At 40.1% G+C, this 24,354-nt stretch overlaps 1 protein-coding gene across 1 annotated transcript in view; it reads right to left on the bottom strand.

Annotated features, from left to right (window-relative positions):
• The window catches only part of Cfap58 (cilia and flagella associated protein 58), a 106,437-nt gene that overhangs the window by 7,384 nt on the left and 74,699 nt on the right, over positions 1–24,354 (bottom strand). The gene's annotated exons all lie outside the window — the stretch shown is intronic.

Below are 24,354 nucleotides of genomic sequence, written 5' to 3'. Positions count from 1 at the left end.
CTGAGCCCTTTGGGTGTCTGGGAGAGGAGCTAAAGTGCCACCCATCACTGAGCAGCAACGGGCTAGCTGGGTCAGAACAGCTGGGTCTTTGAGAGAACAAGAATAAAAGGGGCAGGTAAAGGAAAGAGACCAGAGAAAGAAAATGAGGGAGAGAAGTGAACATCCCCCCAAACCAAGAAAAGGCAGATGATGAAAAAGGAGGAATCACTTGAGTGGTCAGTGGCCTCAAGTGAGGGACAGAGAAGCAGCAGCAGGACTGCCGACAGCCTTTGACGTGGTCATCAGGACGTCATGGCTGACCTCACTCAGAAGGGCTGCAGGAACATCTGGGGAGCAAAAACCACAGGTTGAAGAAAATGAGTCTTTTAAGAAACACACGGATGTGGGAAGAAAAGAGATCCGGACACTGTTTGAAGGAAGAATTGGGTAAAAACCCAGGAAAACGAGGCAAAGTTGGCAAATCTGTAGGACTATAAGAAAGGATTCCCTGGAACCTAAAATCGGATCAGATTTCCATAATGTAACTTAAACAATAAGCAATACAGAATTCTCTTGTGTATTCTAGAGTCTTCGGGTATCACATACAAGTAGATGTTTTCCTAATGCAGCTCGATTCCATGTTCCTAAATCTCTAAACATTCATAAGACTCGTGTGGCTACTCATTACTCTTTGTACATACTTACTTCCTTAAGATAATTACATTTTAAAAAAAAAATCTATAAATGTAAGCCCTCTTGTTAAATGAAACATCCAGTCAAATGGAAACTAATTTCTACCTGGAGTTAAGTAATCTTGGCATTGTCATCAAATAATCTTTTTTTTTTTTTGCCATGGCACTTAAAAACCATTTTTTAAAAATAGGTAAAATTCATTAACGAGGCACTGTTACCATTTGTTTCAGTTTTTCCTCTCCCTCAGCCAAATTACAGAAACTTAATTATAAAGATAGCTCTACCTACAGAAGAGTGTTTGCAACTTAAAATGAGTTGGATAGAATAAGCTTCCAGAGAAACATATCTTTAAAAAAAAAAAATAGTACTTGCCATTTAAGACATAATTCCGCAAAAGGCGAGGAACCCCAAAAGCCTGTGCTGAAGAAAAACCTGAACAGATAGAATTAGAAAGTGGTGGTTTTCCTTTGCTGTATGACACCTCTGTCACACCTCACAAAATCATCTTCACAGTAAGTGGGTATAGCAAGCAATGAGAAAGATATCAGGAGGTGAGTTTATTTTCTATAGCCACTTAACGCCTGCTCTGTTGAAAAAAAATAACACTCTGACAAGGCTTCAAGATTCAATTTGGAGAGGGTAATACGTATGTGGAGAAGCCGGCGAAACTGTTTTGTCCAGTTCTTTCAGCCTGCCTGTCCTTATTCCAGAGTATAGAGAGACTTGAAAAGCAAAGCACCTCACAATGACAAAGAGGAAACAATCTAGTTTGGGATATGATAATGTCTTAAGCTGGAAAAAAAAAATATCTTCCCATGAAATGTTTCTCTTGTGTGACTCCTTTCAATTACCTGGGAGGTAGGGAGCAGAGAGACATAGGGAAGAAAGTTTGGAGGAAGAGACTATGGTTGCCTCACTTCATCGGTGAGCCTTCCGGTGTCAGTGGGAATTAAAGGTGCATCCAAGGTCTCTCGACCTGGATATAGCCTTGGCTGGGATATAGCCAAGAATCACTTTTCTCCTACAACACTTCCTCTGGGGTTTGAAGGTATGCAATCACCCTGAAAATCTGGATCCAATGGAGCGACAAAATTCCTGGAGACAACAGATAACATCACAAGAAGACCTGAACCAGAAGGTGCCATCAGTTCAAAGTCAGTGAAGGGTAGAGGAAGTAAAAGATGACCAACTCCTCTCCTGACAACCTGAACCAGCCCTGCCCATGTCTTCTAACAAGAAATGCAGTCTTGACACAGAGCGAACGATGCTGTCCTTCACACTCCTGTCTTATTTCAATACTTCCATCCCCACCCCCACCAAATGTACTGAAACGGATTTATTCTAAAGGATAACTGAGCAACCCAACAGTGAGAGCCCACAATTATGGAGAAAAGTGAAGAAACTGAATGACCATTAAAACTGAGTATTCAAAGGATGCAGAGAGCTAAATAACCCAGGACAGATGTTGTCCATGTGTCCATGGTTGGGGAAAGAGAATGCCAGGCGAAGCTTCGGGGGCTAAGATGTGGGATACAGGAAAAGTTGTGGCAATGGTGGGCAGAGGCCAGAGTGCTCAGCAGGCTTTAGTGTGGGTGGGTTTGGGTCTATGTTTGCAGTGGAAACCCTAACTGATAAAACCAAAGTGAAGTCTGGTCAGCATTAACATTCTAACCACGTGTCTCATACAAATTTTTATTTTGGGAGAACGTGCTAGTAATTTAGATAAATATGGAGAGCTTGATGGATTGAAGGTCTTAAGTACGATTGTCTTCCAATTTATTTCTCTCCTAACCCTCTACAAGGGCCAACCAAGCTCTTCAAACATTGTGCAATGGTGTGTATAATAACCCCATTTAGAGACAAAGCATGCAATTCTATTATAAAGAGAATCTATCTTATACAACAGAGACTCATTAGCTGTCCAATGTATATTGTCTCCATAAGCCAGCAGTGGCAGAACCAGCTGCCTCATAATACATATCCTGTCCTTCTTCATTAAGCCCCATCCATTTCTCTTTAAACCCAGTCAATTAATTTGTCACTTGGTTAGAAGCACCATATGTCAATGAAACATCATAAGAAAATCATAAATAGTTTATTTCCTCACCAACAAAAGATTGCATCTTCAGGTTGGCATTTATTTATTCAGAGTTTGTTCATAATGCACGACCATATTACTTAGTAGCATGCTTTGCTATTTTATGAATAGCTATGCTGGAATAAAGCTAGACTATTAACACCAAGAGACTAGCTTTCTCTTTGGCTGAGCATGTGAGCATTGACCATAGTATGTCCATCCTTGAAGCAATGTTCTCTAACTAGACTTTTCATTCTTTCCATTGGACAGACTGTCAGACATGATTATGGATTCTTTAGCTGCTAGAGAGTCTTCCAAGGTACGCTGCATAATGACACATCTTGTTGTAAGTCTGAGCTTGGTACAATGGTAAGAAATTAATTCTAGAATTAGTCTCAAATAATGCTTGGTGACAGTCTACAATTCCAAAAGGAAATTTCAGATGCAAACTCATTCAGACTTTAGGTATTTGTATTTTACCTGACAAATTAAAAGTCTACACTGTAGGGCTGGGGATGCGGCTCAAGCGGTAGCACGCTTGCCTGGCATGTGTGTGGCCCAGGTTCAATCCTCAGCACCACATACAAACAAAGATGTTGTGTCTGCCAAAAACTAAAAAATAAATACTAAAATTCTCTCTCTCTCTCTCTCTCTCTCTCTCTCTCTCTCTCTCTCTCTCTCTAAAAAATAAAGTCTACACTGTAAAAAAAAATGCAAATATAAATTCATGCTATGCTGGGAACAGTGCAGAGGAAGAAACTGAGGAGCTCAGAGAACTCCTTTCCCTATCAAACTGCAGTCTGGTGATCATCATCTGTTTAAACTTTCTGCCTTTTGCTTTGTATGTTTGGCTGAAAACAGAAGGTGGTTCACACTCAGCATGCACTTCAACACACCTTCTTCCTTGGCTTGCCTACTTGAAGCAATAACTGACCAAGAGGAACTAATTTACTCTGTTTTCATTTAAACCTGTGTTTGGCAAATGCCAGTGTATTGATTCTGCTCACCCCAGAGTCAACAGTTTGCCTGGGCAAGGGTTGGGAATAATTGCCTCGTCCCTTGGGCCGGCTGACTCAAGGGAAATAGAGGCTCTCCTCCTGACCAGAGATGCTCACATAGCTAACCCACCAGGGCAAAAGCCACCTGCTCAGATGCCAGAGCACTAGATACTCCTAGGAAAGACATTCTGTCTTACCTTTCCACAAGCCTCATCCAAGGGATTCACGATGAGGTTGATTAAAACATAAAGATCTTATAACCTTGCTTCTGGGGGGGAAAAGAAGCTACTTCACAGAAAAGCAGCTTTTTAGATTGTTAACACATCATCTATGGACCCACTACAGTATTTAATCTTTATTAATTCATTCTTTCTCTCCAATTGAATTATGAGTCTTTGCAGTCAGAGCTATGATGGATCTCCAAGTATACCTCCTACCTACCGTTGTGCTGGACTCAATAAATTTATTTATCTGGGTACTCAATAAATTTATTGATTGCACTTATATTGACAGTACACTACATTCATTGTATTTTGGTAGCACATATATCAATAGAGTCACAGATTTATTTGTGTTAGGAACTTTTACTTGGATCAGACCAGTGGAAAACATCTTCCAACAAGCAGAATTTGCATAATCCACCCTAGAGAGCTGGTATTATGAGCCTCATCTCTTTAAACTAAATTTTCTCATTGTATCTATCGTGGATTACTCAGGAAATCACTTGATGTACAACTTTGATCTTTTAGTCAAATGTTTTTGGAGGTTTTCTGATAGTTCAAGTGGTTCCAAATACTTTTTTCTAGTTCATCAGTCTTGCAAATGTATTTAGGTTAATTGACTCTGAAACCAGTACCTGTACATGCATGTACATATGGATCCATATAAATATGACAATGTAAGCATGCCTATTAAACTATCTTCCTTAACTAAATAACACTTTTAAAACAACTTCCTTAAACAGAAATCCTAATTGCACACATAACTCGGTTCCCGAAGTTTTTTCGTAAAGAATACATTTTTGCCTCTGCTTGGTTTCTATTCCTTTTCCTTTCCCCCATGCCTGTCCATTATTCTAAACTAAAAGTTAAAGCCAGATTTAAAATTTTAAGCAAATTACTCCCTCACCCCATATAACAGCAATTCCAGAACCCTGCCTAATAATGTATCTGGAAGTACCTGTTTTTATTAGCAGAAAAATTAATTAGAAACTCTGTACATTTCTATCCATCTTTGGAAAAAGGAAAAAAAAATAATGGCTGATACCATGGGGCCTTCTTGTTTATTGGCTTTATAACAAAAATGTCAGCTAAACTGAACCCTGGACCCATCTTGTTTATGATGTCATGAAGCGGTAAAGCCCCCTGGAGAAGGTGGGAGATGCTGGAATTGGGGATGAAACTAAATTTCACAGTTGAATTCTCTGTGAGCAGGGAACTAGTTGGTTACACAGTGGTTCGTGGCTCTGGATATAGATGACTAAGTGTTTTATGAGGCACAGGCGAAATTTGCATGCACTAACCTTCACCATTTTTGTAACAATAGGAAAAATGCTTCTGGCACTTTCTGATACAAGCAACACAAATTTTCTTGAGAGATCCTTTTGCAAGAGATTTTATTTCCAAAATGCAAATACATGTCTCTGAGATTCTGCACAAGTATATAATTCCCTAGACTAGCCTAAACTTTGTTACTGAGACTGCTTGCTTCACCTTTGAACCTTATCTAGTAATGAGTGCATGTGAGGTATTCGATCATATTAAATCATGATAATGTTGATTTTTATTTTTGGTACCAGATATTGATCCCATGGGTGCTTAACCATTGAGCCACATTCCAGCCTGATTTTTATTTTTTATTTTGAGACACATTCTCAATAAGTTGCTTAGGACCTCATTAAATTGCTGAGTCTGGCTTTGAACTTGCAATCCTTCTCCTTCAGCTTTTTCCAAGTCACTGGGATTATAGGCACATGCCACCATACCCAGTTAGTATTGACTTTTCTTAAAGCCATTAATTAAAACAGATCCAGAGTAATTACGTCAACTAAGTATTTATCTATGCTTTGTACTTATCATACAAACGTTAAATGAAGTTTGAAATTCTGAGGGGTTTACCATCCAGTTAAAGAAAACCAAACAACTTACTCATTGTAAGGACTGAGTAATGCCAGGTCCCCAAGACGAGGTAGGTATAATGTCCAGTACATGGGTAGGTTCAAAAAAAGAAATGATGTCCATTTGGTAGGCCAGAGAAAGGAAAATATTTCAGATGGATCTTGGGGAGGACTAGTTAACAGTAACCATTGCCTTAATGGATCAGAAGAGGTCTCCATTATCAAAGGACAGATTTAATAGATAAAGCCATTTGAAGCCAATCTCTGTGATGATTCCTTTTCTAAAATGAAGTTTCTATGAATATACAGAAACAGGGCTGAGGTTGTGGGTCAGTCGTAGAGCACTTGCCTAGCACATGCAAGGCCCTGGGTTTGATCCTCAGCACCACATAAAAATAAATAAATAAATAAAGGTATTGTGTTCAACTAAAACTAAAAAAATAAATAAATATTTTTTAAAAATATATATAGAAACAGGTCTTGAGGAATTTTATAGTTATTGATGTATCTGTTAAACTGATGACAGATGTAACTCATCAGTCCCCTTTTCTGATGACAGTATCTAACATTTTGTCTCCTATTAGGTTTTGTTAATGATAAGGGTCTGGATTCCAAACCTTGGAGCTGGATCACTGGGTTCAAATCATAATATGATAGGATAGGGAGGGTAATTATAAAAATTCATGGATGGGGATCAGATTACCAGGGAAATGGGAATGTATTCCTGCCCAACCAAAAAATATGCAGGTGGGATTTTTTTAAATTCAACTTAATTCTGTGGCTCAGTGACAGAGCACTTGCCTGGCACATGAAGGCCCTGGGTTCGACCCCAGCACCACATAAAAATAAATAAAATAAATGATCCATTGACAACTAGAAAAATATTTTTTTAAAAATGTCTTGATAGGATATATTGGCCTAATAGAATTGTATTTTGACTGTGTGTGTGTGTGTGTGTGTGTGTGTGTGTGTGTGTGTGTAAAGGGAGGGAGCAAAACAAAGACCTGATGATATATGCTGTAGGAATCTCCTTGGAAAGAGTCAGATGAGCAGATAATAAACATTGAAAGATGTATGGGATAGTAAATAAGTAACTCACTTCTTAAAGAAAACAGAACTGGTATTGGAGACTATGTTTCCAATTAGCTATTACTGTTTTTCTTTGAAAATACTAGCTTTTTTAAAAAATGGAGGGAGAGCCTAGAGGAGAATAAGAGAGGATTAAAAGTAGACATGACTGAAGCATGTATAGAAATGGAAATGCACAGAAAAATCCTTTAAAATTGTACAATTTATATGCACTAATAATTATAATTAAAGTAAGTGTCCAACTTTCATAAATAATAAAAAAAGATTTCCTTCTTTGTTTTTATTATTGTTTGTGTTTACTTTTGATTTTTGGTTTGGGGGGAGCCAATTTAGGGCCTTGTACTCCCCCAGGCAAATGCTCCGTGACTAAGCTACATCCTAGCCCCGCAAAAGTGTCTTGATGGGCTGGGGCTGGGGCTCAGTGACAGAGCACTTGCCTGGCACATGTGAGGCCCTGGGTTTGACCCCAGCACCACATAAATAAAATTAATAAAAATAAATGATCCATTGACAACTAGAAAAATATTTTTAAAAAATGTCTTGATGGGATTTTTTCTTTGAAAAACAAAATTGGTCTAAAACTCATAAGAAGGTTGTCTTCTTAACAAAATATACATCTTAATCATAGTAAGGTATTACAAATTGGAACAGACAATTGACAATAATAGAAGTATTAGTGATAATAATCAATACAAATTAAAAATGATTGAGATTTATTGACATAACTAACATTTATAGACTTCCTTCATATATCTTTCTACAACATTCTCTGAAATTTGTATTATGGATCATACAAAAGAACATATGTAACCCATACATTATAATAATAAGATAAATTCTCTTTATCTTAGAGTTGGGATCGATCCCTCACCCAACTTGTAAAACAGAACATTATCAGTGCCATGAAGCTGCCTCTGTGCTTCCTCCTCCATCCCATCCCTGGGCCTACACACCTGCCATCTTCATCCAGGGACATGCCATTCCGAATCCTGCTATTATCACTTGATTTTTTTTTCATACAGTCCTATCATATATCCATTATTTAGTTTTGGCCCTTATAAAAATATATCCAAGTGAGTCTAGTTTTCTTTGACTTGCTTGTTTTCCTCAACATTATGGTTCTAAGATTTATTGAACCATAAATCTTATGGTTATTATGTGTTTCTATTCATGTAGTTCATTTGATACTTCATTGGGTGAGACTTCCACAAATTACCCATTCTCCTGTCAGTGGGTATTTGGGTTGCTTCCAGGGCTTTGTTTTTATGAACCGTGATGCTATGAATATCCTTATGCATGTTCTCAAGTTCACAAGAAAAAGTCTTTCTAGAATATACACCAAGGGGTGGAATCACTGCATCTCAAAGATATATGAGTGTTCAACTTTACAAAATAAGACAATATTATTTTTCTGAAGTATTTTATTAAACAAATCCCACTGATCTGCATTGCTTAGTATTGTCAAGCATTCCTAAAGCAAAAGACAGTGAAGCCATACCCAGACCCCAGAGCCACTGAGATTACAAGATATGTATTGTTTTAAGCTACTTAAATGTGTGGGGTTTTTTAAAATATATATTTTTTTAGTTGTAGTTGGACACAATACCTTTATTTTATTTATTTATTTTTATGTGGTGCTGAGGATCAAACCCAGGGCTTCGTACATGCTAGGCAAGCGCTCTACTGCTGATCCACAACCCCAGCCCAATGTGGTGGTTTTTTAATGGAGCAACAGATAACTAATATGGACCTCCTCACTTTCATCCCTCTAGAACCAGTAAAATGGTACTTCAGCGTGGTCATGCATTTCATCTGCCTGCTTCCAAAATAGGGTCGAGCATCTTCTTCCTGTTTTCTCACCATTTGCATTTCTTCTTCTGTGAAATGCCTCTTCACACACTTTGTCTTCCTGCTCAGTAATCTTTTGCTTATTGATTTGCAATTGTTTATATATTCTGGATATATAAAGTTTATGCCTTACCTTCTTTATGACTGATTTCTCTTAAGCAGCCAATGCTCTTCATTTGAATGTGGTAAGATCCATAATTTCTTTCATGGTTTAAAGCCTTTTGTGTTTTATTTAGGTACTCTGACCCAGTGTTTCATTTCAAAGATTTCTTTCAGCAGAAATATACAAAGGCTTCATTCACTCCTCGTAAATCTCCTATTAAACCTCAGATATTTAGAACATTCTTTTTTGAGGTGCCTGCACTTATCCTGGTTCACTTTTCTCTTTCTTCCACCAGATCCATATTATCTATGATTCTGGCATTTTCCTAGGATTACCTGCATTGACTTCATGATGTCTGACATCTTCTGTAAGGTTTACAATTTTATTTTGCAAATACCTTGCACTGTTTTTCCCTTGTACGGTTAAGATTTTAAACACAGTGGACAATCCTACTGAAAAGAGAGAGAGAGAGAGAGAGAGAGAGAGAGAGAGAGAGAGAGAGACCAGTGATGTCAGATGGGCAGGAGTTAGTCACAGGCGGCTGGGGGAGGACCTCTCGGCAGGGAACAGCCATCACGCAGGCTCTTCAGCGAATGTTCAGCTGTGACCACCTTCATTTTCCCACACAATCTCACAAGGAAAGGAAAATAGTCAAAGACTACTAGAAAAGAGTCAGAGGAGCAGGAGCAGCAGCTCTCACATATAGACAGGTATTATGAATGTACCAGGCAAGGTGCTAAGATCAACACATGTTGTTTCAATAGCTCATCGCAGTAAACCTGTGAGCTGCTTATCATTATCTCTGTCCCCCCAGCCAATGAAGTATCAGTGGCACATCCCAACCCCACAAAAGGAAAAAAAAAAAAAAAACAAGAAAGTGGCAGTACCAAGATTTGAACCTATATGAAATATATTTTAGAAAATGTGAGTGTGTGTAAACATGTTTCCTGCTCTTCCCCACTACATGTACTACTTCTCATAGCAGGTGGAGCCTAAAGAGAATGACACAAACAGGCCTAGACACAGCAACTGAGAGCGTGTATGACCACCAAGCAGGCCAATTTGGCTCAGCCCGCAGTGTGTGCAGGGGAGGTCTTAAGGGATGGCCTTATAGATGAAAAGAGGACTATGTATATCTTGAAGGACAGGCAGACAAGCTTGTTTTCAGTGATTTGCAATAGAAAGCCATTGAGGGTTTCCTGATGTATAATATTAATAATATAAAAAATATGAGATTTTGTATGTATTAGTCAAATTATTTATAATGTAAGACATATAAAACAGAACATTTCACAGACCAAGATTCAAATGCATATATGTGTAAAAGTTCTGGAATTTCCTCCATCACTCAGTGGATTGTGGGAAAGAGTTCTGTTTTAGAGAACTGGTCTACCAATACAGGGAGACCTGTATGGGGACAATGCTGGCAGGGGTGGGAGTGGGGATGGGGGGCTGAGGGGAAACAAAAACAAAAGTTTGGAAAAAAATGCAAGAGCATGGGAAGTTGGAGTTGACATGATCCACCACTGACGGGGACAGGGATAGGAGGAAGATGGAGGATTCAGAGTGACTCTGGTATTTCAAGATCTGGAGACCTGAAAAAGCCAGCCACTCTACGAATGTGCATACTCAGGCCATGGAGATGACTCAGGCAGAAGATGGTGAGTCCAATTTTTTTTTCAATACTAGGAACTGAACTCAGGGTACTCTACCGCTGATCTACACTCCCAGCCCCTATTATGTTTTATTTTGCCATCGGGTCTCACTAAATTGCCCAGGCTGATCTCAAACTTGCAATCTTCCTGCCTCAGCCTTCCAAATCGATAAGATTACAGATGTGCACCACCATGCCTAGCAGTGAGTCCAATCTTAAAGAGCCAATAGGAGGGCTGGGGCAGTAGCTCAGTGGCAAAGTACTTGCCTCCCTCCCATGTGTGAGGTACTGGGTTCGATCTTCAGCACCACATAAAAATAAACAAATAAAATAAAGGTATGCTGACCATCTACAACTATGAATTTTTTTAAAAAGAGCCAATAGGACATCCTTTTGACAGGTATTAAGAAATTTGAGGCCAGAATGCAGGAGAGTCTAGAAGAACCATTTGGACTTTGTCTACCTAAAGGTGTTAACTGAAGCCTTAATAAAGAATGAGATCCCTGAGAGCAAAAGCAATGTTCAAGGATATGCTCTGGAGAATGGTTAACATTTGGGGAATAGGAGAAGGTAAAAAGAAAATCAAGACAGTCAATCAGCAGGGGGAAGACAATCTATAAACTTCTGAGCCTTGAAAGATAAGAGGGGAGGTGAACTTAAGAGTGTTTGACGGCATCATATATGGTAAACAAAAAGGGCAAGAGCTGAAATTGTTTATTCATCTACTTAAACATACATTCATTCAACCAGTCAATCATCCAACTATCTATCCAGACAACACATGCTGATGACATGCCCAGCACTGTGCCACACCCCAGCCTTGTCAAGGCTGCATGGTGGCTGCCCTCAGAGTCACCAGCATTAGGTAACCACTGACTGCCAGTCATTTTTTTATAAAGTCATATTCAAGCCTTTTAACAATTCTGTAAATCAGTGAGTTTCTTCATCTTACAGATGAGAAAACAGGTAAGTTGACCAAGGTCACTAGTCCTAGAGCTGTGAAGCAAACTCGATTCCAAAAGACCAGAGTCCCTCCTGCAGAATGCATGGTTCTCAAGGAATTGAGTCCAATGGGTGAGACAGACGAATGACGCAAATTTATGTTGAGATAAGAGCAACTTTTAAGTCACGAAAATCAGAGAAGGGATATTTTTGAAAAGAAAGGCCCCCTGAGATCCCATCACCATTACATCCAAGAGTCACCTGGCTGTCCATGAGTTTGTTTTCCCTGAATCAACCACTGTCCCCTGCCCCCAGAAACCTTCCTTCTTGGTGATGTGTTCAGGAGTGGGATGAACTAAGCTGTATGAGTATTAAGATTCCAGAGAGAGCAAGCCTAGGGGCATGCTTCATTCAAACCCAATTTCCTTAGACCTAAAAGGGGTTCATTCCTCAGTCCCTGTTTAAATTATCTAACTTAGTAGGAGACAGTAAGCCTCCGACAACGTGTTGTTCCTTTAAACCTGGGGTCAAGAGTCAGCCCAGACAGTAGACTCTCAGCTCCCTCTCACCAAGGTGCCATTAGAGGTAGGAAATTCTACAATTCATAATATGAATGATTAATAAAAGGCAGGATGACAACAATTACTTTAAAATAGTAATTAGTCAGACACGGTGGCACGTGCCTGTAATCCCAGTGGCTCAGGAGGCTGAGGCAAGATGATTGCCTGCTCAAAGCCAGCCTCAGCAACTTAGTGAGGCCCTAACCAACTCAGCAAGACCCTGTCTCAAATATAAATGGGCTGGGGATGTTTCTCAGTGGTTAAGCACCTCTGCTTTCAATCCCTGGTACCCACCCCCCAAAAATAGTAATTATAATGATAGTTAACATTTATTGAGCACATACCACAAGCTGAAAACTACTTTATAGACCTTATCCACGTCATCCTCACACACCAATTCCATTTTGCAAAAAAGGAAACAGGTTCACAGAGACTAAGGGATTTTTCCAAGACCATGTGCCTGTGGATTGCAGAGTAAAGATCTGAACCCAAGCCAGTGTGGCTTCTTTCAATCAGTGGCCAAGCACCCTCCCTCCACCACTCTCAGTCACTAGCCAAACAAGAGGGACAGCCACAGCAGTGAGTTCAGGAGAGAACAGTGCAACTACGGGTAACTACATGAACAATCACAGCTGCACAAGGAGAGGGGCTTGTGGAAGCAGCTTGTTAAAACGTACAATGGAGCCCATGAAAGGCAGCTCCCTGAAACGTCATCACCTTGGAAAATCCTTTGGAATAAATAGTACGCCAAGTTAAAATTTGAAAACAAGAAATACTCAGATGGAATTAAATGCTCAGAGTTGAAGTAACTCCAAGTAATCTGGATTTTGTAATTAAATCCTAAAAGGCCTCCAAGCAACAGTGAACCGTGGCATCAGGGGAGGGGCCCAGAGCAGAAAGCGTGCCTTGGTGGCTTTGTTCCCTTGGCATCCCTGCCTGCCCATCACACTAGTCACTGCACTCCTCACCCACCAGGCTCTCTGAAGTCTGGTCACTTTGTTCTGGTCACTTGGTTTTTCTGGAATGCCCTTCCCCTTCTTTCACCTCTACCCTTGACAAACTCCTTCTCATCCTTCAAAGTCCTGCTCCAAGGAACTTCTTTGGGGAAGCTTTTCCAGTTGTCTCAAATTAATTTTACCTTTGGTGTCAGCTCAGTGGGGTTGTTTTTTTTTTTTTAAGCTCATGTTGATCTAGTCATATCTTCATTGGTTTATTCAAGGTCATCTTCAACTTCTTAGCCCCATAACACTACAATAAATATCCTCAGTACAGGCATATACAACTTGATTTATTTATTTTCTCTGGATTCATTACTATGGTAGAATTTTTTTTTTAAGATTTCACACTATAAGGACTTTAATATGTACTACCAAACTGTCTTTTTTGTTGTTCTTTTGAGTTATATGTGACAGTATATTTTGACATAATTATATAAACAAGGAGTACATCTTATTCTAATTAGGACATCTTATTCTAATGAGGATCCCAGTCTTGTGGATGTACATGATGGTGAGATTCACTGTGGTGTATATTTTTCATTCTTTTGATTACTAACAAGATTATCATTTTTACAGGCTCACTAGTCATTCATGTTTCTTCCTTTGTAAACTGTGTGATTAAGATAACAATTTATTTACTGGAGTCTTTTCTGCTGTCCTGAGGATGTTTCGAACTTTTTTATGTAGATAGAGCTATAATATTCTTCTCCTTTACGATTTCTGCCTTAGCACTTCCCCTGCTTCTAGGTATGTACCATGGAGAGATGCTCATATATACACAAGAAAACTTGTATAGGAAGGCCTGTTGAAACACTTTTGCAATAGTGAGAATTAGAAAAGAAAAAAAAGCTAAAGTAAATGTCCATCATTAAAAAAAATGTCTATGGTACAGATGTATAATGGAATTTTCTACAACTCTGATGTGTATCAACCTGGCTAGATCTCAAAAATAGCATGTTGAGTGAGAATAAAAGGAAAGAAATGAAAAATAATGCATGCCATATATCACCATATGTAAAATATATTGAGTAATCCCAAACATTGTTTGTGGATGCATCCATTTGCAGTAAAAGCACCAAAATATAAGCATCAAATTCATGATCAACTTTGCCTCTAGGAATGCAAGGAATGAAACAAGACTTTGAAAGAGATACAAAGGAGTCTTCACCTTACCTGAAAATCTATGCACTTCATTTTAAAAAATCTGAAACCAAACATTAACATTTTCCATTTGGGGTGGAGAGAGGATGATATGTCACATTTTTCTGTATTAACATTTTATCAAACAAAACAAAAACCAAGAGAAAAATGAAGCTTTCTCCATCCTTAATAGTATATAAAAATTCATTACCATTTTAGACTATAACTTTTGCAATATTTCTTAGAATTTCACATACATATCTTATGAAGTAGGACTCTTAATTTTTTCACGCATAAATCCCATAACATTTTGTCCATGATTCTGTGTTTATCATGCTGTGCTATATAGTTATTTGTTTACATGCTAGTCTCCTCCACTAGACTTTGCCCACATCATCAAAAAGGACTGTGTCGGGCTGGGATTGTGGCTCAGTGCTAGAGCGTTTGCCTAGCATGTGTAAGGGCTTTTGTTCAATTCTCAGCACTACATATAAATAAATAAAACAAAGGTTCATTGACAACTAAAAAACTATTTTTTTAAAAAAGGACTGTGTCTTTTTGATCCTACAATGAGCAAAAGATTTGGTCCTCAGTGTTTGTTGAATGAGTGAGAGAATGCAAAGAAAAATGAATGAACAAATAACTCATCTAAACAATTAAACAATTCTCTGCCAGTCCCATGAAGACTCATTCAGATAACAACAAACATTCTTATTAAGAACTCAGAAGCCAAGATAGTATCAAAATAATCACCATAAAATTAACCTGTGCTGGTCAATATGGTAGCCATTTGGCCACATGAGGCTATGAAGCACTTGAAGTGTACATAGTGTGTTCACACATTGCTGGTGGGACTGCAAATTAATGCAACCACTCTGGAAAGCAATGTGGAGATTCCTCAGAAAACTTGGAATGGAACAGTCATTTGACCCAGTTATCCCACTCCTCAGCATATACCCAAAGGACTTAAAATTGGCATATTATAGTGATGAGGCCACATCAATGTTTATAGCAGCTCAATTCACAATAGCTAAGCTATGGAACCAACCTAGGTGCCGCACCTTCAACAGATGAATGGATAAAGAAAATGTGGTATATAAAAAAATGAAATTATGGCATTTGCAGTAAATGGATGGAACTGAAGACTATCATGCTAAGTGAAATAAGCCAATCCTAAAAAATAAAAGGCCAAATGTTCTCTCTGATATGTGGGTGCTAACACACAATAAGACCCAGGGGCAGCGGGAGGATAGAAGTTCACTGGATTAGACAAAGGGGAATGATGGGAAGGGAGGGGAGATAGGAATAGGAAAGACAGTAGAATGAATTGGACTTAACTTTTCTATGTTCGTATAGGAATATGTGACCAGTGTAACTCCACAATCTGTACAACCACAAGAAGAGTATCCTAATTATAATAAGTTATACTCCACATGTGTATATGTCAAAATACACTCTACTGTCATGTATATCTTTCAACAAAAAAATGTAGATAGTGTGAACTGTTATTTGCTGTCAGTCTTAATACACACCAGACAGTACAGACTTAGTAATGCAAAAAGGATTGTAAAAATATCACATTAATAACGTAAAATTCATCCAATGTTGAAATGGCATTATTTTTAATGAATCAGGTTAATCTGTATACATTATTAAAATTAATTTCACCTGATTCTTTTTATGCTTCCTGATTGTGGCTGCCAGGAACTTTTAAATCACAGCTAGTGCTCACATTATGTATTTATTGGGCAGCTCTGAAATAGAGCAACGGGATTGCTTTGGACTGAAAACTACAGAATAAAAAAAAAAAAAACAGGTCTGGTTTTCACACCTGCCTAATTCAAATGCAAACCAACCACCTCTTTATATAAATAATGGCAAGAAACTAGATGGGAAAGCATGAGGTCATTACGTTGCACAGCCGACAACTTGGAAAATTAGAGCTTACGCAAATTGTTCCATAAAGCACTTAATAAAATTTTAGGGAAGTGGAAAATTGTGTAGCAAGTTCTGTATTACAAAGTAGATTTGTTTCCAGAAGAAGAGCCTAAGGTGGGAAGGTAAAGTGGAAAACCACCACCATGAGGCAGTGGACTTTCACGGTCAAGGTCATGTTTCTCTTGCACACACATTATCCCTGCACCAGCTCATGCTATTTCAGCGGCCCAGGGGTTATTTGTTTTTTTTTTAATGCCGTCTACTCTCAACACACCATGACCCCTGTGGTCCAGTCACAGAGATGTGGTCAAAGAAAGTGACCAACAAGCATCTGTCTCTCAACCACTGTGAAGAGGCTACCTTATCCACCTCAGTACTTAAAATTCCCCTTCCCTCATAACACACAGCCACTCTCACATCCCTGACTTCAAAAGTCCTAGAAAAACGCCTTTCATGTGCTGCCCCTCACTGTTACCATGATTATGTACCTCAAAAGCCACGAGAACTAGACTGGCAAAGACAGACCCCTGCCCTGAGCCAGGCAGAGGGGCTGGCAGAGAGAGTGCCGAGCCACAGCCCCCTCCAGCCAGCAGGAGACAGAGGCCTGGGAAGAAAAGATTAATTTTATATCTGAGGTCCTGTGCGTGCCCGCCAAAGCCAGGCGCCTACAATGAAAAAGTGGAGTGTTCTATGCATAACCCGAGGTTGACGGGGGAGCTCAACAGATAAGGAAAAAAAAAATCTGCTTTTATAAAACAAAAGCAAGGGATGGTCCCTTCGTGGTCTTGAGTCATTTTTGACTTAGAAGTTTAGGTTGTGTGAGATCTGGCGGAGAGAAAGGATTTCACAAGTCAGAGAACAACAGTAATATCCGATATCAAGGAGGAACTGAGGCTTTTCCAAATAGGTGCCATTTGGATACATATCCATTTCATTAATGACACCAAGAGACCCTTAAAAAACAAGGACGTTGGGATAAACAAATGTGAGGGATAGGGCCCGACAGGCCACAGTGGGCACTGGCTTTTTTTTTTTTCTTTTATCTGGTTGACATATGACACCTGAAACTCCAGAGCCAGTTGAACATGAATGTCATTCATTCAAGAGCTGGCTGTGAAATGCTCCAACGCCACGTGCCCCCTCTCCGATGCAGGCTGCTGACTGATCGTGGCCCTCCCGCCGCTGCTCTGTGCCCTGGCGGGGACCCGCCATCACTCAACCTCCCACTCCACTCGGTCCATCAGCCCCCTCTCCTGCCTTCCCTGTTCTGCTTCCCCACCTCAAGCCCTCAGTCTGATACTTCCCGGTGCTATCCCTCCCTGGTCCCCACCTCTGTCACAGCTGCAGGGCACTATGCCAGCAACCCGGCCAACTGCTCAGCTCTCAAGCTACCCTGTGCCGCAGGGGTGCCAAGCAGGGCCGCGCGGAGTGAGGCCTTTGCCACTCAGAGCTCCAGACACTGGTGTGTTCCCTCCCTCTGCTTCGCAGCTCTCACTGTCACTTCTTCAGCCCACCCAGACAGGAGTCCTCAGCAGGTGACCTGATCCAACCAGAGACCAGGCAGCTTAAGAGATCCTGACCCTTATCACAAGACAGGGGTGCTCTGTCCATGTCAGATGAAGAACTGGTGGTCTTCGCCCTCTCTCCTGGGGTGTGTGAATGTGTGTGAATAAATATGTGTAGTCACACAGCCATGCCTGCCACACCCACGCCTGCGCCTGCGCCTGCTTGCCTTGAGTTTTTTCCCCTCTGGGCCCACTCCTTGGACTTGTGCCTGACATCATCATGAGTCTCACCTCCCTCCCTAAAATGTTTTCCAGCGATTAGAAGAGCACGTTATAGTCCATTGTAGTCACTCAGAGGAGGGGAACTGAGACTAGAAAAGACAAAGATCTTGCAGGGTTTATTCTCTATATTTCTAAATCATTCGAATCTTACAACAAGAAGGTATTTCTGTTTTGTATATGTTTTTAAACCTTTGCCCTCAAAGCTGTCATAGCCAAATGTCTGACACAAGTCACCTAAGTCTGCTGCCTACATTCTTTCACCTCCTGTTCCTGGTAAGCCCTGGGCAGCTAGGCCTCCATTCCCAAAAACCTAAGAACCAGGCTCTCCAAGGTTCTCTTGGCAGAAGCTAACAGAGATGACCTCTTCCTTCCTGAAGTTCTCCAATGCCCTTGGAGTGCCATTGAAAAATCAGATACATTTCATGAAAGACCCTGCAAACAAATGAACTCTCCCCTTCCTTCTTCTAATATCAAAGGCAGTAGGTTTGTCCAATAAGTGTTGGCGAGGATATGGGGGAAAAGGTACACTCATACACTGCTGATGGGACTGCAAATTGGTGCAGCCAATATGGAAAGCAGTATGGAGATTTCTTGGAAAATTGGGAATGGAACCACCATTTACCAAGCTATCCCTCTCCTTGGTTTATATCCAAAGGACTTAAAAAGAGCATATTACAGCCACATCAATATTTATAGCAGCACAATTCACAATAGCTACACTATGGAACCAACCTAGATGCCCTTCAATAGATGAATGAATTAAAAAAATGTGGCATATATACACAATGGAATATTACTCAGCAATAAAAGAGAATAAAATCATGGCATTTGCAGGCAAATGGATGGAGTTAGAGAAGATAATGCTAAGTGAAGTTATCCAATCCCCAAAAAACAAATGCTGAATGTTTTCTTTGATATAAGGAGGCTGATTCATAGTGGGATAGGGAGAGGGAGCATGGGAGGAAGAGACAAACTCTAGACAGGGCAGAGGGGTTGGAGGGGAAGGGAGGGGGAATGGGGTTATTAATGATGGTGGAATGTGATGATCATTATTATCCAAAGTACAGGTATGAAGACTGGAATTGGCATGAATATACTTTGTATACAACTAGAGATGTGAAAAAATGTGCTCTATATGTGTAATAAGAATTGTAATGCATTCCGTTGTCATATATAAATTTTTAAAAAGATACATTTAGAGAGAGGAGCTGCAGAAGGGGAAGCCTCTAATGTGCTTGTGTACATTTGCATGTGAAATGTCATCCTCTGAACAGCACACTCCACACATTCACACAATTACCTCCTTCTGCACTTTGGGAAAAGCCAAAGATGATAAAGCTATGCCACAGTTTCTAGAACCCTCCATGGTTCAAGAGGCCTTCTTTCTGGTCAATCATCCTCTACATATATCCCTAAGGGCCACAGGACTGGGTCCCTTCTTTCTTCAGCTACCTAGCTCAGCCTCCCTCCTCACCACCTCTACTGTCCCCTTGGCCCCTTGGGGACAGGGCAATGTGACATCCCACTGGTACAGGATTTTGAATAGTGAAGAGGGGTTCTGGTGCATAGACAAGGCAAGGGCAACATTCTCTATGGGGAATTTCATCTGCAGAGAAGAAAAGGCAACCATCTGTGTCTAGAGAACCACAATTAGACCTATGTTTCAAATGCACATTAGGCATCAAAGTGTGTGGGCATTAAATGAGGTGGTGTAGGTGGAAGGGGTTTTGCAGAATGTAACTTGCTGGACAAATGTTAGATACTTCTGTCATCAACCACCTCACAGAGTTGCTGAAAACTAAATGGAACAACACAGGTAAGATTGCTTTGTCAACTGGGAAACACATTTATAACCTGTAATTATTCCATGACATTTTGCCTCTAGCTAGATTAAGAGTCAGGTCATAGCCATATTGAAGGAAATTAAAATATCTGCTAATTTCTTTAAAATCCATGTTCCTGGAACTATTTATAAACTGAGAGTTCTAATTAATTTCCATCCTCTTGCCTCTCTTCTGATGAATAGAATGCAATAAACTTCAAACAATATTAAAGGCATAGCCAAGTTCCTAGTGACTATCCATTAAGCCACCAGACTCTGGATTCGAGATCTAAAATTCATCTTTTGTACCCTGCCCACAGTAAGAAGGCCAGTCAATTTTCTCTTGTGACTCTTTCCATTTCCTCAATCTCCTTGAGCATTATAATATCACAATGCCCCTACAATAGCTGCCTGGCCATTCATTCTATCTTTTGCATCTCTGGTTTCCAATCCATCCTTCCTACCAGTGTTCAAAAGCCCAATATCATCACCTTCATCATTTCAACTAATTTTTTCTAAATAACTGATATCATAAACCAAAAAAAGCAATGTGGGAAAATAAAAACAAATCGAACGAGTATTTGGAAAACATGGAGAAAAAAAATCACTTAAAGGAGATACGATTATATACCTCAAAACCCCAGAAAATAAACTGAGAAGCTATTTAGCACAACAGGCTGAATACAAATAAACATGCAAGAATCGGTGGCTTTCCAATATACCCGCAGGAACCATCCAGAACACACATGGGGCAGGTTTCTTTCCCCATAACTACTGATCCTTACCCCCGAGAGGCACAGTGAGGAGGAGTGAAATGGTATGAGGAGTCCTGAAGTCTCAGGGTTTTCTGTATTAAACACCAAACAAAAACAACAAAACATCTGTAGCCTTTATGCGCCATGTTTCCCCTCCTCCCCTGTTTGGTTTCTTTCTTCTTTCAGCTTCTGTTCATCAGGGTTTAAAGAGTCTTAAGGTCAAGTCTCAGCTGTGGCAGGGGGAGTAGCAGCTGAAGGAGTACAGTCCTGGGATGGGCCCCAAGACGGGGGATGAGCTTCACCAACACTGCAGGTGTCATGGACCAAGATGAAAACCAAAGCTACCTTTGACCCTTCTCCCTTGACCTTGGCAGACATTCAATTTCCAAGTCCCATAGCTTCAGTGCTTCTAAGACCTCTTGGGTCTCCTCCTTTCTCTTCATCCCCAGTGCCTGACCCCACCATGGTCCCCATCACCTTGAGTCCAAATTATGATCGCTCCTTCCACCCCGCTCCCTGGCCTCTGCACCCTTTCAGTCTTTCTCTTCGATTTTACTGCCACACCCTTGAGTAGTTACTATCCTGCAGGACGTGGACTTGAAAGGCCAACCAACCAAGGCTGGGATACAGGATTCGCGTCTCATCACAGACCACACAGGTTTCAGTCCCAACTTGGCCACTGAATAGCCATGTGATCTTGACCATGTGATTAAATAACTATGAGCTTCAGTTTTCTTGTTTGTGAAATTGGCCTCATATCTTAAATAATAAAAAAAAATTGAGAATAATTTATACAGCATCCTATAAAGGACCCATCATGAGATTGGGCACACAATAACATAACAGGTGTTCAAACCTTGGAACTGCTACCATGGGAGTGGTGGTCATTATCATGATTGGAGTCCACAGGTGTCTAATGGAGCAAGTTCGATGCCTACCTTTGGTCTCCAAGACCATATCATTTGTCCCCAGCAGATATAACCAAAGGCATTTCCCCAAACAAAAGAGCTCTAGGTCCCTGCTATTCAAACTCATCCTCACCCATAAATGTACTCAGCTCTATTTTAGGACTTTGGCTCTTCATCTTCTCTCAGCCTAAGAATCCTTTTTCATTTGTTTCCAAATATATCTCCTTAAAAAAAAAAAACTCTCCATTACCTTCCCATGTACTTCTATAGGGCCTCTTCTACACCAATACCACCAACATCAGATGGAGTCAGCTCTCACCACCTGCATGTCTGGTTCTGTCCAAGGCATTTGATGCTCACAACAGCCCTATGAATCAAGGACTGGTACTACACTTGGCATTTTATAACTGGAGACAGTGGAGCTCTGAGAGGTTGAGTTACTTGCTCAAGGTTCCAAAATTGGTTGTTGATTAAAAAAAAAAAAAAACAAGACTCAGAAACTATATCTGCTGTGTAGTTTTAGGCAACACCTGGAGGAGTCATTTAAACACTTCAAAGTCCAGCCCAACCACACCTTTGTCCCTGAGTAAGCCAATTCTTCACCTGCCCTGCCCTTTTCCCTTTGGTCTCCACAGCTGTTCTGTACAACAAACACCTGTCCTAGACAGTGGCTTTACTGCATAATTAGGCACTCGCTATTGTCAGTATCCAGCATGATATGACTATGGGTAATTGTATACTGTTCACTAAATGGAACCATAAAATAATGATCTAGATTTTCACACACTGTTCATGGAGACCAATCTCATTTCTTCCCAGACATACCTCAGGAATCTTCTCAAATAGACTATAAATTTCTTACAAGCAAATACCATGTCTTATATTCCTCTGTGTCTCACAAACTTTGGGAGACATTATAGATACCCCCAAATGCCCTCTGCTACATAGTTAGTCTTCCAAGTAGGCTCTCCTAATTGGTGGAGGGCAGGTCTCTGGAGGTATGCAGGACAGAGGCTGTGAGGGAATGATCTCAGGCAACTGTCCCCTCATGACAGACAGCATGCTGAGTCCCCGTTGGAGTAAAATGTTCCCTATTGTCAGGAGTCGAAAGCAAACTAGGCTTGATGGCATCACTATAAGGCTTCATATGCTACATATTAGGCACCTGTTCCAGAAGAGACAGTGTGTCAGAAACTCAGAGAAGGTCTCCCAGGCATATAGGCAGCTCCCAGTCTGTCTCCTACATTAAATACACTCAGGATAGGGAATATACATTTTTAAATGCATGAAACATGAGCCAGATTTGACACCCATCTATCTGAGCTGTTTTAAGGATAATAAAATCAGCACTGCCATTATAAGGAGAGGGAACTTGATGACCCACTGGAGATTTCTTCCAATCTAAACGAATCTATAAATTCCCCTAAAATCATAAAAAAGCAGATTAAGGATTCATGTAGGTGTTTGCACTATAAATACAAATTAATTTCTGCTCCTGCTGCACTTTTTCTCATCCTTGTAAGAAGCACCTCCATCCCTGAAATATTTCTGAGTAAAACACCAACAGAGGAGCTAAAGATAGTTAGGACTCCCCCAGGTCCTTGTTGGCAACTATTTTCTTCTAATTTCACAAATAAATCTGCATCTTGAAATGAACTGAATTGAATCTTGTTGCTGTCCAAAAACATTTATCACTGAAAATCTGTTTTGTTTGGGGAGTAAGATATAATCATACACAGATTCAATAAGAACCTAAATGTTCCACTGAGAAATTCCTTATTGAAATTGTTTGGACTCTAAGTAATCTGTTTATTTCCTTTTTCAGTTGCTAGTCATATTATTGCTGTTTGTTTTTACCCCCCAAAAAAATATTCTTGTTTAAATACTGCTCTTATAAAAAGCTTGAATAGTTTCTGAGATCAGAAACTTATATTGTTTTGCTTCTGGCCTGGTTTTATGCAACTTAATTCAAACTGATTCTTATAGAAGAAACTAATTATTCCTCTTTTTTTTCACATTCCCTCACCTGTTACAGCTCAGTAACTAAAAACTTTTTTAAAAAATCATAAATGGTAACATTTTTAAAAGATTAATTTATCAACTAATACATTTTTGGTTCACATTCTTTCTGATCCAATATGAAGTCAGAGATCAAAATAGAAATGAACAAATGAATTGTGGATCACATTTCCAAATGTGTGGTGGAAAATGCAGATCCCCCAGGAAATGTGCTCAGTTATGACATCACAGCTGTTTCTCCTATAAAAAGAACTGTGTCCTGCAGCAAACTATAATTTCCCAAATAAAGGGAATAAAAGATTAAAGGAAAGAAAAACATGTCAGCAATAAAATCCAAGGATAGCGACCAGATGCCAGGCATATTAAAACACCGTATCTGACAAAGGAGTAAAAAAAGAAATCTGGTACCACTTGAATGCCTAAATACAAAGCATTTCCACATGAAATCACTTAAGAAAGGAGACTGCAGGATCTTGTTACAATAATGGCCACTTGTCTCTAGGATCCTGGAAAGCTCTCTTCCACATTTTCTCTGGGTTTGGCTATGTGACTTGCTTTGACCAAAGGGACATCAGCAAATATGAAACAAATGGAGACTCAAACAGTGCGTGGACACTGGGGTCTGCCCTTCTTGCTGTTCTTGGAAACCCAGAAGATATCACCATAAAAATAAACCTACACTAGCCTGATGGAGACTGTGATTCAGTCACTCCCACCAGCCCAGCATTACCAGTACAACCACTGCATAGGCAAATGATGCCATATAGACCAACCAGCTCCTGGTCCACCGGAAAAAGTCTTGAGTCCCAGAAAGCCCAATAGAAAAACAAGCCAACTGGCCCAGCCCAAATGGCCACCTGACAGAATCTCCACCTACCACACGATTATGATTTTAAGCCCTGAAGTTGTTGACTGGTTTGCTCTATAG

Source organism: Urocitellus parryii, chromosome 5 (assembly GCF_045843805.1).
Source record: "Urocitellus parryii isolate mUroPar1 chromosome 5, mUroPar1.hap1, whole genome shotgun sequence".
NCBI lineage: Eukaryota > Metazoa > Chordata > Mammalia > Rodentia > Sciuridae > Urocitellus > Urocitellus parryii.
The sequence above is the reverse complement of the archived record's forward strand: the minus strand, read 5'-3'. Positions and strand labels throughout refer to the sequence as shown.